The 12,215-nt window shown below is 40.2% G+C and overlaps 1 long non-coding RNA gene across 1 annotated transcript in view; it reads right to left on the bottom strand.

Moving 5' to 3' along the window:
• Nucleotides 1-12,215, bottom strand: part of LOC105087920 (uncharacterized) — a 372,451-nt gene that overhangs the window by 54,658 nt on the left and 305,578 nt on the right. The window lies entirely within an intron of this gene.

The following is a 12,215-nucleotide window of genomic DNA, read 5'->3' as shown; positions in this document are numbered from 1 at the left end:
GGGAGTTGTGGACAGCCAGAACTGGATAGAGCCCTGTGATGGCCCTTTATTTTGTCTTAATCCACCCCTAGGTACATAGTTATCATATTTCTTTGCCTTAAGGCACAGTCAAGTCAGTCAAAACCATCAAACCAAGTTTGTGTGCAGAAAGAAAATCTCAAAGAGAGAAGTACACTGTTAGCAACTGGTCCCAAACTCTGCTCAGTGTTTTTACACAGATGCCTTTCTTCTCGTTAATTATGGCTTCATAATCAAAAGGAGATATGTGTATCCCTCCTTCTGGATCAAAACAAGGATATTTCCTTCTCCAATTAGAATCCACATGAATCATTTCCAAACACTGAGTGTCAGTCTGTGAAAACTTTCATTATTTTGTTCAGCAAGTTTATTGAGCAAGTGATGGAAAGCACGGAGAGAAAGCAGACATGCTCCCTGCTTTTAAAGAGCTGGGGATTATTCCGAGGGAGTTTCCAAAGCTTTGAGCCGATTAGAGTAAGAGACTCAGCACATATCATGTCAAGGCATTATTTCATGTTCTGGGGATGCAGTGGTGATCAAAATAGCCCCTTTCAGGAACCCTCCTACACTGCTGGTGGAAATGTAGTTTGGTGCAGCCATTATGGAAAACAGTATGGAGATTCCTCAAAAGATGAAAAATAGACTTACCATATGATCCAGCAATTCTACTCCTGGGCATATACTCAGAGGGAACTTTAATTAAAAAAAAAAAATTCACCCTAATGTTCATAGCAGCACTATTTACAATAGCCAAGACATGGAAACAACCTAAGAGTCCATTATGTTCAGATAGATAACTAGATAAAGAAGTTGTGTTATATTTATACAATGGAATACTACTCAGCCATAAAAAATACTAAAATAATGCTATTTGCAGCAACACAGATGGACCTGGAGATGATCATTCTAAGTAAGGTAAGCCAGAAAGAGAAAGAAAAATACCATATGATAATACTCATATGTGGAATCTAAAAAGAAGACAAATGAACTTATTTAAAAAACAGAAACAGACTCACAGACATAGAAAACAAACTTATGGTTACCGGGGGGGAAGAGGGTGGGAAGGAATAAATTGGGAGATCGAGATTTGCAGATACTAACTACTATATATAAAATAGATAAACAACAAGGACCTACTATATAGCACAGGGAACTATATTCAATATCTTGTAGTAATCTATAATGGAAAAGAATATGAAAAAATATGTATTTATATGTATGACTGAACTATTATGCTGTACACCAGAAATTGACACAACATTGTAAATTGACTATACTTCAATTAAAAAAAAATAGCCCCTTTCCCCATGGATCTTCCATTCTAATTTGGGACACGGACCATTAAAAACCCATCTCTCTCTCTCTCATATGTATGCATATATACATGTATATATGGATATACATATGCACATAGTATATGTGTGTATATATTTACATGTATTGGAGGCAGTAGATACAGTATAGTAATTGTTATAATTGATTAGATCTAAGGAATTATGACTAGCTGTGAAGATGAATCCAACAGAAACTCTGCAGAGGGAAAGATATTGAAACTGGGCTGAATATGAGAGATCACCAAGCGGAAAAGTAGAAGAAAGTGTTCCAGGTCCTCCTACTCTTTGTTGGAAAAAGCATAGTGTGACTTAGTGCCTATTATGGGCCGAATTGTTTCCCCCCAAATTCATACGTGGAAGTCCCAATCCCCAATATCCTCAGAATGTAACTGTGTTTGGAAATAAGGTCCTTAAAGAAGTAAAGAAGTTAAAAATAGACCATTAGAGTCGGGGACCTAATTCAGTATAACTGGAGTCCTTATAGAAAAGAGAAGAGAGACACCAGGGACACTCAGCACGGGAACAGGCCGTGGTAGGAAGGCGGCCGTCTGCAAACTGAGGAGAGAGGCCTCAGGAGGAAGCAACCAACCCTGCTGGCACCTTGATCTTGGATTTCCACCTCTAGAACTGTGAGAAAATAAATTTCTGTTGCTGAAACCACCCAGTCTTTGGCATTTTGTTACAGCAGCCCTACCAGACTAACCCAAGTGCCTCCCATTCAGATTGGAAGGACAACAGTATATGCCTAGTGTGCAAAAAGCTTTCAAAAAATATTTACTGAGTAAAAATGTCCAAGAGTTACACAGCTGATCCATGCTGAGCACTGATCTAATTTAATCCAGCAGCTCTCTGATGTCGATATTATTATTCCTGTCTTATCAGTGAGGAAACTGAGGCTTCGCGAGGTTAAGCAAGGTACCCCATATCACTTGGCCGGTGAGTGAGCACATGTTTGAGCTCAGCCGGTCTGACCTGACAACACAGGCTGTTCACTGCAGCCCCTGGGAGTGGAAGGAGATAGTAAAGGGGAGGAAAGGGCAACGCATGGAGGGCCTTGGCCACAGCCTTGAGGCTGAATTATCAGGGAACTGGAAATCTAAGTCAGTACCCAGGAAACCTGTGATGCAATTACCCGTATTTGCTCAGACTGACTCTGAAGTTAATCACAATCCACGCACCCAACTCATGACCCTGTTCCTCCCACAGACACCACTCCCCACCACTCATCTCCTCCCTTGTGTCACACACACACACACACACACACACACTCACATACACATTCGCCCCAAACTCCTCAGACAATACAACTTTTTAAGAAGTCCTTTGAAGAATGCCGTAAAGGATTTGAATCAATAATCTCCTCAGATCCTAAACTGTCTCTCCCCAGTTTGCTTTTTAATGATATCTCCCAATTTGGCCATCACAACTGCTTCTCACTGTTTGCTCTTAGCTGGTTTACCCCATTCTTCTCTCAGCCCATAGAGCACGTGTTTTTTCTTTTTTTTTTTTAAACAAAGAAACAGACATGGAATTAAGTCTTGATGTCCCATGTGCTTCATTATCCAGCCTTGTTGGGAATGTGTTAAATATACAGTGTGAGTTTTCATAAGTAGCAGAAAAGGATCAAAGGAACCTACTTTACCAAAGGTTTTTCTTTTCTCTCTGTCTCCCCCAACCTCCTTTTTTTTTTTTTTTTTTTTTTAACTGAGGTTTGGGTGATTCAAATCACACTAGGTAGTTGAGCTGATAAGATATGGGAGGAGAGATCTCCAGCAGTAGTTTTTATTTCAAGAAAAGAAAACTTTTGAAGTCATAAAATGCTCTTAGGTGTCTTTGATTTTTTTTTTTCCAGTTGAATTGCAAACCTGGAATTAGAAGACGTTTGCAAAAAATATGCTTGATGTTAACCCTAGGTAGTTGTATAAATAGAGTGAATTGAAAGAAGTTACATAGCCCAAAGATTTCACTGCTATGCTGCTGAGATTTTTACGTATCAGAACTTAAAAACTTTAAATGGGCTACTTAAAATTACTTTCTTTACCGGAATATATATACCTATATACATATCCCTTAATAATAATGTTCTAGTATTGCTCTTCTATAAAGCTTTGAAGTGCCTGTTCCTAGGAGACATTCAGCAATAGTCCTTGGATTGGGAGGCTTTAAATAAATTGCCTGACATGAGAGATAATGTGAAACGTAAAGTTCATGGGGAAACAAACTTGCTCATTTAATCCTGTCTTTGCAACGCAGAGGAATCTTGGGGTTTTTTTTTTTCTTTTTCATTTTTTGAAAATTTCAGTATAACTGACTTACAATATTATAATAGTTTCAGGTGTATAACACAGTGATTTGATATTTTTGTAGGTTATGCTCCATACAAAGTGATTACAGAATTACTGACTATATTCCCTGTGCTGAACGTTTCACCCCCGTGACTTACTTCTTTTATAAACGGTAGATCTTTTTCCTTAACTTTTGGGTGTCTGTAGGCTATGTAGGTTTCCAAAGACAAGACTGGAATCCATAAGCTCTCAAACTGAGTCAAGAACACACATTTGTAACGAAGATTCATTACAATCTGGTTTATATACAGGACTCTGAGACATTTTCCTTGGTAATACTTAAAAAAAATTGCTTTTCAAAATCCAATTTTGCTGAAATAAAAACTATTTCCTCTTTTCTTTAATTTTGTAGCTGCTATTACGGTTATCAGTTTCACCAAAATGGTTCTGAATATTTGCAGAGTCATGTCTTTGATGTGTATGAGCAGATATTTCTTTTTTCTCTGTGGGACATTAGCGAAATGGTTAAAATTTCAAATGAAAGCTCAGTAAGAAATATTTGGGTATTAAAAAGGTCATATAATTACCATCCTTAACAAATTTTTGTTGTATTTTCATTAGTTATTTTATGCATACTTTGAAAAGTCACGAAACTGTGTCCACAATTTTTGTATCTTGATTCTATTGCTTAAAGTGATAAAATCTTTTAAAAAATATTTATTTATTTTGTTTGTGGTTTTTTAAATTTTCTTTTTGGTGGGAGGAATTAGGTTGCTTTATTTATTTCTTTACTTCAGTGGAGGTACTGGGGATTGAACCCAAGACCTCGTGCGTGCTGAGCATGTGCTCTACCTGAGTTATACCCACCCACCCCCAGTAAAATCTTTTACATTAAAGTCGTAACAAAATTTTTTACTTTCTAAATCTTAAGTATAACTTATAGTCTGTGACTCACCGATATGTATACACTTACACAACCATCATCCCAAGTCAAGACAGTCAACATTTCACTGACCCTCAGAATTACCCTCTGCCTCTTTGCAGGCAATCTTTTCTGTTCCCAGCCTCAAATAACCACCAGTATGCTTTCCAAAGGTATCTATTAGCTTTTCGCCTGTTCTAGAATGCCACACGAATGGAACTGTACAGCACGCACGTGTCTGACTTTGGTGTCTGGCCTCTCACTCAGCATGTGGATTTGGAGATTCATCCTTATCCCTGTGTGTATCAGAAGTTTTCTACTTTTTACCGGTAGGTAATATTCCACTGTATAACTATTTAACCCTTTATTTATTCTTTCACCTACTAATAAACATTTGGGTTGTTTCCAGTCTGTAGCTATCATTAATAAAACTGCTATGAACATTCTTGTACAAGTTATTTTGTGGACATACATTTTCATTTTTCTGGGAGAAATAACTAATAACTAGGAGTGGAATAGCTGAGAGGTAAGGTAAGTGAATATTTAACTTTTTAAGAAACTACCAAATAGGTTTTGTTTTTTTTTAAATGGAGGGAGGGAGGTAACTAGGTTTATTTACTTGTTTTTTTAATGGAAGTACCAGGGATTGAACCCAGGACCTCACGCATAGGAGGTATGCAGTCTACCTACTGAGCAATATACTCTCCCCTCTCCAAATTGTTTTTTAAAGTGACAGCACTATTTTGCATTGCCTTCAGCAATGTATGATAGCTTAATTGCTTCATATCCTAGCCAACATTTGGTATTGCCCGTCCTCTTAATTTTAGTCATCCTGGGGGATGCATAGTGATATGCCACTGTGGTTTTATTTACACTCCTTGATGACTAGGGTTATTAAGCCCATTTTTACATGCTTTGTGGACATTTATATGTCTTTTGTGTGTGTGATCAAATATTTCACTTTTTAAAAAAAAACTCGGTTATCTTCCTATTATTGATTTGTAAGACTATCTGTAAGGTATTTTGTAACTTTTCAAATCACAGGTTCTTTGTCATATATATTCAGTTAATGTTTTCACTGAATCTATGGCTTGCCTTTTCATAATCTTTATAGTGCATTTCAAAGAGCAGAACTTTTCCATTTTGATAAAGTCCAATTTATCATCTTTGTCTTCTATAGTTAGTGCATTTGACGTCCTAAGACATCTTTGCTTCAAGACTGTAAAGATTTTTCTCCTATGTTCTTGTCTGGAGATTATATAGTTTTTATTTTACTGTACAGATTTTGGATCCATTTTCAGTTAATTTTGTATATGACATAAAGTAAGGATTGAGGTTCAGTTTCCCCCATATCAATGTCCAATTGTTCTTATTTAGCTTGTTGAAAACATTATTCTTTCCTCATTGAGTTACTTTAGCATATATGTGGGTCTGTTCTGGATAATTTATTCTATCCCATTGAGCTGTATGCCTCTTCTTAAGTTAACATCATACTGTCTTGGTTGCTGTAGCTTTATAAGTCTTGAAGTCCGCTAGCATCAATCTTCCAGCTTCTTTTTCCAAACTGCTTTAGTTATTCTGTTTTCTGAACTTCTGTGTAAATTTCAAATCATCTTACTAATCTACTTTCTAAAGTGCCTGCTAGGATTTTGATTGGGATTTCACTGAATCCATTGATCAACTTGGAGGAATTTATATAACAATATTGAATCTTCTGACACTGAGATAGTATATCTCTCCTTCATTTAAGTCTTAATTTATCTCAGAAATGTTTTGTAGGTCTCAGTATATAGATCTTGAACACATTTTGTTAATTTTATCCTTCAGTATTTCAGGTATAAAATACATTTTAATTGCTGTATGGTATTTCACTGAGCTCAGCCATTCTACCTACTGTTTACTGAATAGGTTGTTTACAGAGTTTATTCTAATACAATTAATATGATGATAAACATTGTGCACACAACATCTTTTTTTGTACTTAAAATTAGTTTCTTCATATAAATTTCCAGAAGTACTGAGTCAACAACGGGCATGAAATTTTTTCAGGTTCTTGATACATACTGAGTAACTTTCTTCTTAAAAAATAATTACATACATTTTTCCAGACATTCTACGTTTTTCCCCTCTGTAGCCACGGTAAACAGAGTCACTACTATATAATCTCCAAGAAAGAGAAGAGAAAAAATGTTTAAATCCCTTTGTAAAGAGAACACACCTATTTTTGTCTTGCTATACAATATAAGAAAGACCAAGATGAGCTGTTGTAGATGCTGCCTTTGTAATATTAAAATGGGTGAATTCTTTCTAGCAAGTAATGCTTCCTGGACCTCAGTTTCTTCATTTACAAAAATGAGACTGTTAGATGCATCTGTGGTTTTCAAGGACTGCTCGGAAAAACATCGGGGTTTTGGAAAGGGAAGGTTTGCTCTGGGAGTCTCAGCTGGCATGCTCTGGGTCTCCCAGCATCTCTTCACACAGAAAAGCTCTTTTTTGTCACTTTTGCTTAACATGGTTCTTTCTCAAATTTGTTTGAAAAATAGGCATACACTAATAAAAACAATTCAGAAAACCACTGAACTAGATGGGCTCTTAAGGTATTTTTCAGTGAAGTATTTTATTGAAAGCTATGCTATCTTCTGGGCACATGTCTACCTAAGAAGCCCTGGGGAAACTGGCATTCCATGCTGCCAAATACTTCATATGACACCCCTGGGAGTACCTTCAGTTCATGGGACACAGCTGGTTCGGGGCAGATCCCAAAAGAGATTGGAATCAGAATTCAGATTCAAATTCAGACTTCTGGGCACCAACTACCATATGCCAGGTGTCCTGACTGCCTTCTAACGTACATTATCCTATTGAATTCTCACAAAAGATTCGTATTATCATTGCCATTCTGCAAATGAGGAAATTACAGCTCTGCTTCGTAGAGAATGGAGTTGTGACGTGAACTCAGGTCACCTGACTCTCTGCATCACTCAGGGTCTCCCAGGTTTGTGAACAAAGCCTGGTCAGCGTCTGGGCACCAGATATGGATTGCTCACATAGGTCAAGGGGTAAGAACAGGTAGAGAAGCTCAGAGAGTCATGGGAAGAACCCAGACCTGTAATATGCTTTCATGTCTACTTACTCCCAAGAAAATCAAAGCCAAAGCAGACCCTCTGAAATCCAACTCTGCTCTCTACTAGCTTGGTGATCTTGGGACTATGCCTTCACTTCTCTGAGACTCAGCTTCCTTGAATGTGAAATAAAAGCAGTGAACCTCATAGGGAATCTGCAAGCACTGAATGAGATGCTGAATGTGATAACATCAGGGTCAGAGTCTGCACAGGAGACGTGTCCCACCCCAAGCACCACATGAGTGGACCACAGATGCATCATCGGATACAGCAGTTCTGAATCAGACCCTCAACAGACAGCGGAGGAGGCAGAAGAGTGAGGGCCGGGAAGATAAGATTATTGTTTCTAGGCAACCAGAGAAAAATAATATAAGGGGCATTTCTCGTAAGGGTGCTACACTGGCCACCTCACAGAAAGACTCCTCGTCAGGTTTCAAAAGTAGGATACAACTGTCAATGACCGCAGAGAGACTTTTGATAATTTACAGTTATTCAAAATTCTTCCCAACCATCCCGTTTCAGTCTTCCCTCTCCCAGTTCTCAAAATAGTCGGTAAGGAAGATACGAAAGGTGTTTTCCTTTTAATTTTACAAATGATCAAACTGAGGCTCTGAGAACCTTAGGAAACTATACGGAGTCATCCACTTCCGGGTCAAAGCACCCCTGGGCTGTAATCTCCTTGAGGCCAGGATCTATGCCTTATTTTTCTTACCTATCTTCCCAGAGGGTCCTCAAAAATAACTACTGAGTAAAATGCACTAATCTAAGATCTGCTCATTCAGCCATTTTTCTCAGAAGCAGAATCTCAGATTAAATTTCAAGGTCATAGATGCTTTGGGAAGTGTCTTTGGTTGATACCTATCCATTATAAGGAATAATTTATTTTAAATGTCTTGGTGTATTGTCAAGTCCCACAGCTAATCCATTCTTTCTTTTCTTTCTAATTTTTGAATAATGCATGTACTTTTTTTTTTTTGAGAAATAGCATAGAAAAAAAAACACTGATTGAGGATAAATTTTCATTTTGAAAAAAAAAATCCTTGATGTTAGCTCATCCTCCTGATTGGCTTCAAGTTGCAAGGAAAATTAACTGACCTTAGACATAACATGTTTTAAGGCTAGAATGAGTGAAATTTTCTGCAGGCATATTTATCTGAAGTTGAAGTGTAACTTACTGTCTCTGGTATTATCTCTGATTGAAAGCAGGAAGTGTTGTTCTGCCTATTAAAGACACACTTCGCTTGGACCCCAAATAAAAATATGTCAAATGCAAAGAGACCCGTATTTGAACCTTGACTCCCCAGATTTACAGTGTTCCATTACAAATATCACTTAAAACTGCTCTGTGTCTCCAGATAAAATAACCACTTGCCCTCCTTCCCCAGCTAGTAAAAATTAATCTAATACTGCAGAGTACTGACTTCCTGAGACGAAAGGTTTGCTAGGTAAACGTAGTGACTCCCCTAGTAACACCGGTTGTCACTTCTAAAGTCATAAAAACAGAACAGAGAAGACATGTTGTGCTTCCGACAATTTGAGGATTGGATTTTTCCAACCACCTTTGAACCTTTTGATGTTCCAATTCCTCACTGGCAAGCATTCCAAAGCCTCGCAGGGCTCCTGAAATCTGAGAAGTCTTCTCACCAGAGACATGTGGAGCTGCGCTGAAGGTTCACAGATGTGGCTGCAGCCTGGCTTCCGAACCGAACGGGGAGAGAACCACGGTGAATGGTTTAGATGATGCTGCCCCTCCGCCCTACCCCTCCCAAGGTCCCCTTCGATTCCAGAACGGCTTCTTTTCCTTTTGGGGGAGAGATTTTGGCAACCAAGAGGGTTCTCTCCCCTCCAGCACTGTCTGATGGAGGGTCCACCTCCCCAGCCCCAGCCCCGCCTTGGGGGCTGCCCTGCCTGTCTTTCTTTTGACGGTGTCACTCACAGCTGGAGGAGAGTCCAGCCTGGAGATAAATTCTCCTCCAAGGGGCTGTGAGGAGACTGATCAAGGCAGTACTACAAGGCTGGTTTGCTCAGTGAACCACAGAGAGGGAGAGGGAGAGAGATTACAAAGAGCCCATTTAAATGCCAAAGTCCCCTCCGCTCCCTCCTCCCAAGTCATGGCCTCACTCTTAAAATTTCAACGGATGTGTCTACAAATAGTGACCTCAGGGAGATGGCTGGCAAAGCCAAAAATACCACCTCAGCAGATGACCCCGGCAGCTTCCTGAAAATAAAGCCCTTGTATATATATTTGCAAGAGGGTGTCTCCCCACTGTAACTGCCCGAACTGCCAGTTGTTCCTTCCGATGGCGAGCAAGTCCTGGGACAGATGAGACTGGGAGATTAGCAGGGTGTTACTGGGCCACTGACAGGTGCAAGAGGACAAAAATTAATTTGCTAAGATGCTAAACCCCACTCCCACTCCTGCTACCAGCCCCAGGCTGGCAACCGTTCTCTCTCTCCAAGAACCTGAAGGTATTTCTGGGGTGGCGGGTCAGGTTACACAAGCCAGAAGGCTTTGTTGGGTTTTTGTGTTGTGCCCTGCATTCAGTGCGCATTCCAGGAGCAAGCCCGTCACTACGGCAACTGGTCCCTGATCTGGCTGGGCCTTTTCTCCCTCTTTAATCGACTGTCTGGAAGGAAGGGTGAAGTTACCTCCTCCCCCTGCCCACAGCCTAGTGGCTCCATCATGCTGGGAACAACCTTCAGCAGGTATCAGTGTTACACATCCCGCCCCTCACCCTGGGCACATGCCCTGTAGTTGGTTCTGCCACTAGCAGTTCTTCCTCTCCTATTCCTGTTCTTCCCATCCTGACACCAGAGCCATCATTTCAAGCTCAGACTTCACAAGGTTATTCTCCTGCTAAAAAAAAAATTTTGATGGGGTCGGGGGGAGTAGAGCTCAGTGGTAGAGTGTGTGCTTAGCATGTGCGAGGTCCTGGGCTCAATCCCCTGTAGCTTCATTTAAAAAAAAAAAGGAACAGCTTTCAACCAGTGACAGGCTGAATCTACTTATTTGGGAGGCCCCAGAGAGAGTTCTCCATCATCCTGGGTCCTGGTATGATGAGGACTGGAAGTCACAGCCAACCCCCAATGGACATGTAAAGCCAGTCAGAAACAAACCTTTTCTTGTTGTAAACCACCAGGGTGTCATTTCTCACTTCAGCCAAACTTAGCCTAAACCGAGTGAAATGGTGAGGTTTCTCTGAAGTCATCTTGTTTGAGGCATAAAAAGGCACGAGGGAAACTATTAAGGACCAACTGTGTCTTCGAGGAGCAGTGTTTCTTAAACAGTACACTCCTAAGCTCAAGCTTGTTCTAAGCCTTCACAGAACTAGTAATTAGAGTAATTGAGCATGAAAATCTGACTCCTTCATCACGATTCAAAACGCTTTAGGTTGAGAATTCCCCTAAAACTGAGAGAAAAAAAGCTTTTTTTTGAAAATCTGAAAAACAATTCATGAGGCCGGTGTAGGATGCAGTTTCCAGGACGAGGAAAGAGGTGAAACTTTTCAGAGTTTCTGCTGTGCACCAACACGATAGGAGTTTTACACATACAGGGTCTCAGCCTGAGGCTCCACGTGGATTCGACACATCCAGATGTGCCTGACAAGAATGGGGCAGGCCAGTCAGATGACTTTTTGCACCAAGGCAAGATGGAGAGAACTCAGGGGAAAAGGAGCCACCATCATTCTGAGGCTAGTGTGGTGGCTGGTGGCCCAGCCCTGACTCCCACAGGATTCATCACATCTGAGTCCCACGGAACAAACAGGCTGGAGCAAACACCTGATGAATTGCCTTCATAAAAGTCTGTGAAACATCAAGTCTGATGCCACCCTGCAAAGGAACCCCTGTCATGGAATGTGACACAAAGCAGGGAGAAAGGTCTGTTTCTCTACCTTGCCCTCGATATCTCACAATCTCCGGGCCCTATTCAGTTTTAGGAGTTGTTTGCCTGTGGCTAGTGGCACTGAGCAAGTGCCCTGCTGGAGATGGGGCAGCACATACAGCACCAGGGAGGAGACAGACGGGGAAACTGACATAAACCCTTGAAAAGGAATTACACAGAGATGAGGTCATGTGCATATAAAAGCCTCAAAGCTATAGAACCATCATGACTATTGCTGATGTAACCCCATTAATATCCATCCAGTCAATCAACAATTATGTTTCCAGCACCTACTCTATGCAAATCACCTTATTACATGCTGAGCAATAATCCACAACCTTGAAGGGCTAGTCTCTAGCCCTCCAGTAGGCTGACAATGCGGCAGACACTCCATCTAATCATACAGTACCTCATTCAATCATCACAGTAACTCCATGAGGGAGTTTATCATCTTTTTAAAAGGGCAACTGAGGCCCAGAGAGATTAAGTAACTTGCCTAAAGTAGCACAGCTTTTAAGCGATAGACAAAAACAAGGCAAGTCAGATACAGTGACACCAACAACTGATCATCAAGGCAAGACAGCACTCCTGCTTATTACAAACAAAACAAAAAGATGAAGAAACGAAAGAAGTTCTGCAGAGTTCTTTTCT

Source organism: Camelus dromedarius, chromosome 10, assembly GCF_036321535.1.
Source record: "Camelus dromedarius isolate mCamDro1 chromosome 10, mCamDro1.pat, whole genome shotgun sequence".
Taxonomy (NCBI): domain Eukaryota; kingdom Metazoa; phylum Chordata; class Mammalia; order Artiodactyla; family Camelidae; genus Camelus; species Camelus dromedarius.
This window is presented reverse-complemented; position numbering and strand designations above follow the sequence as displayed.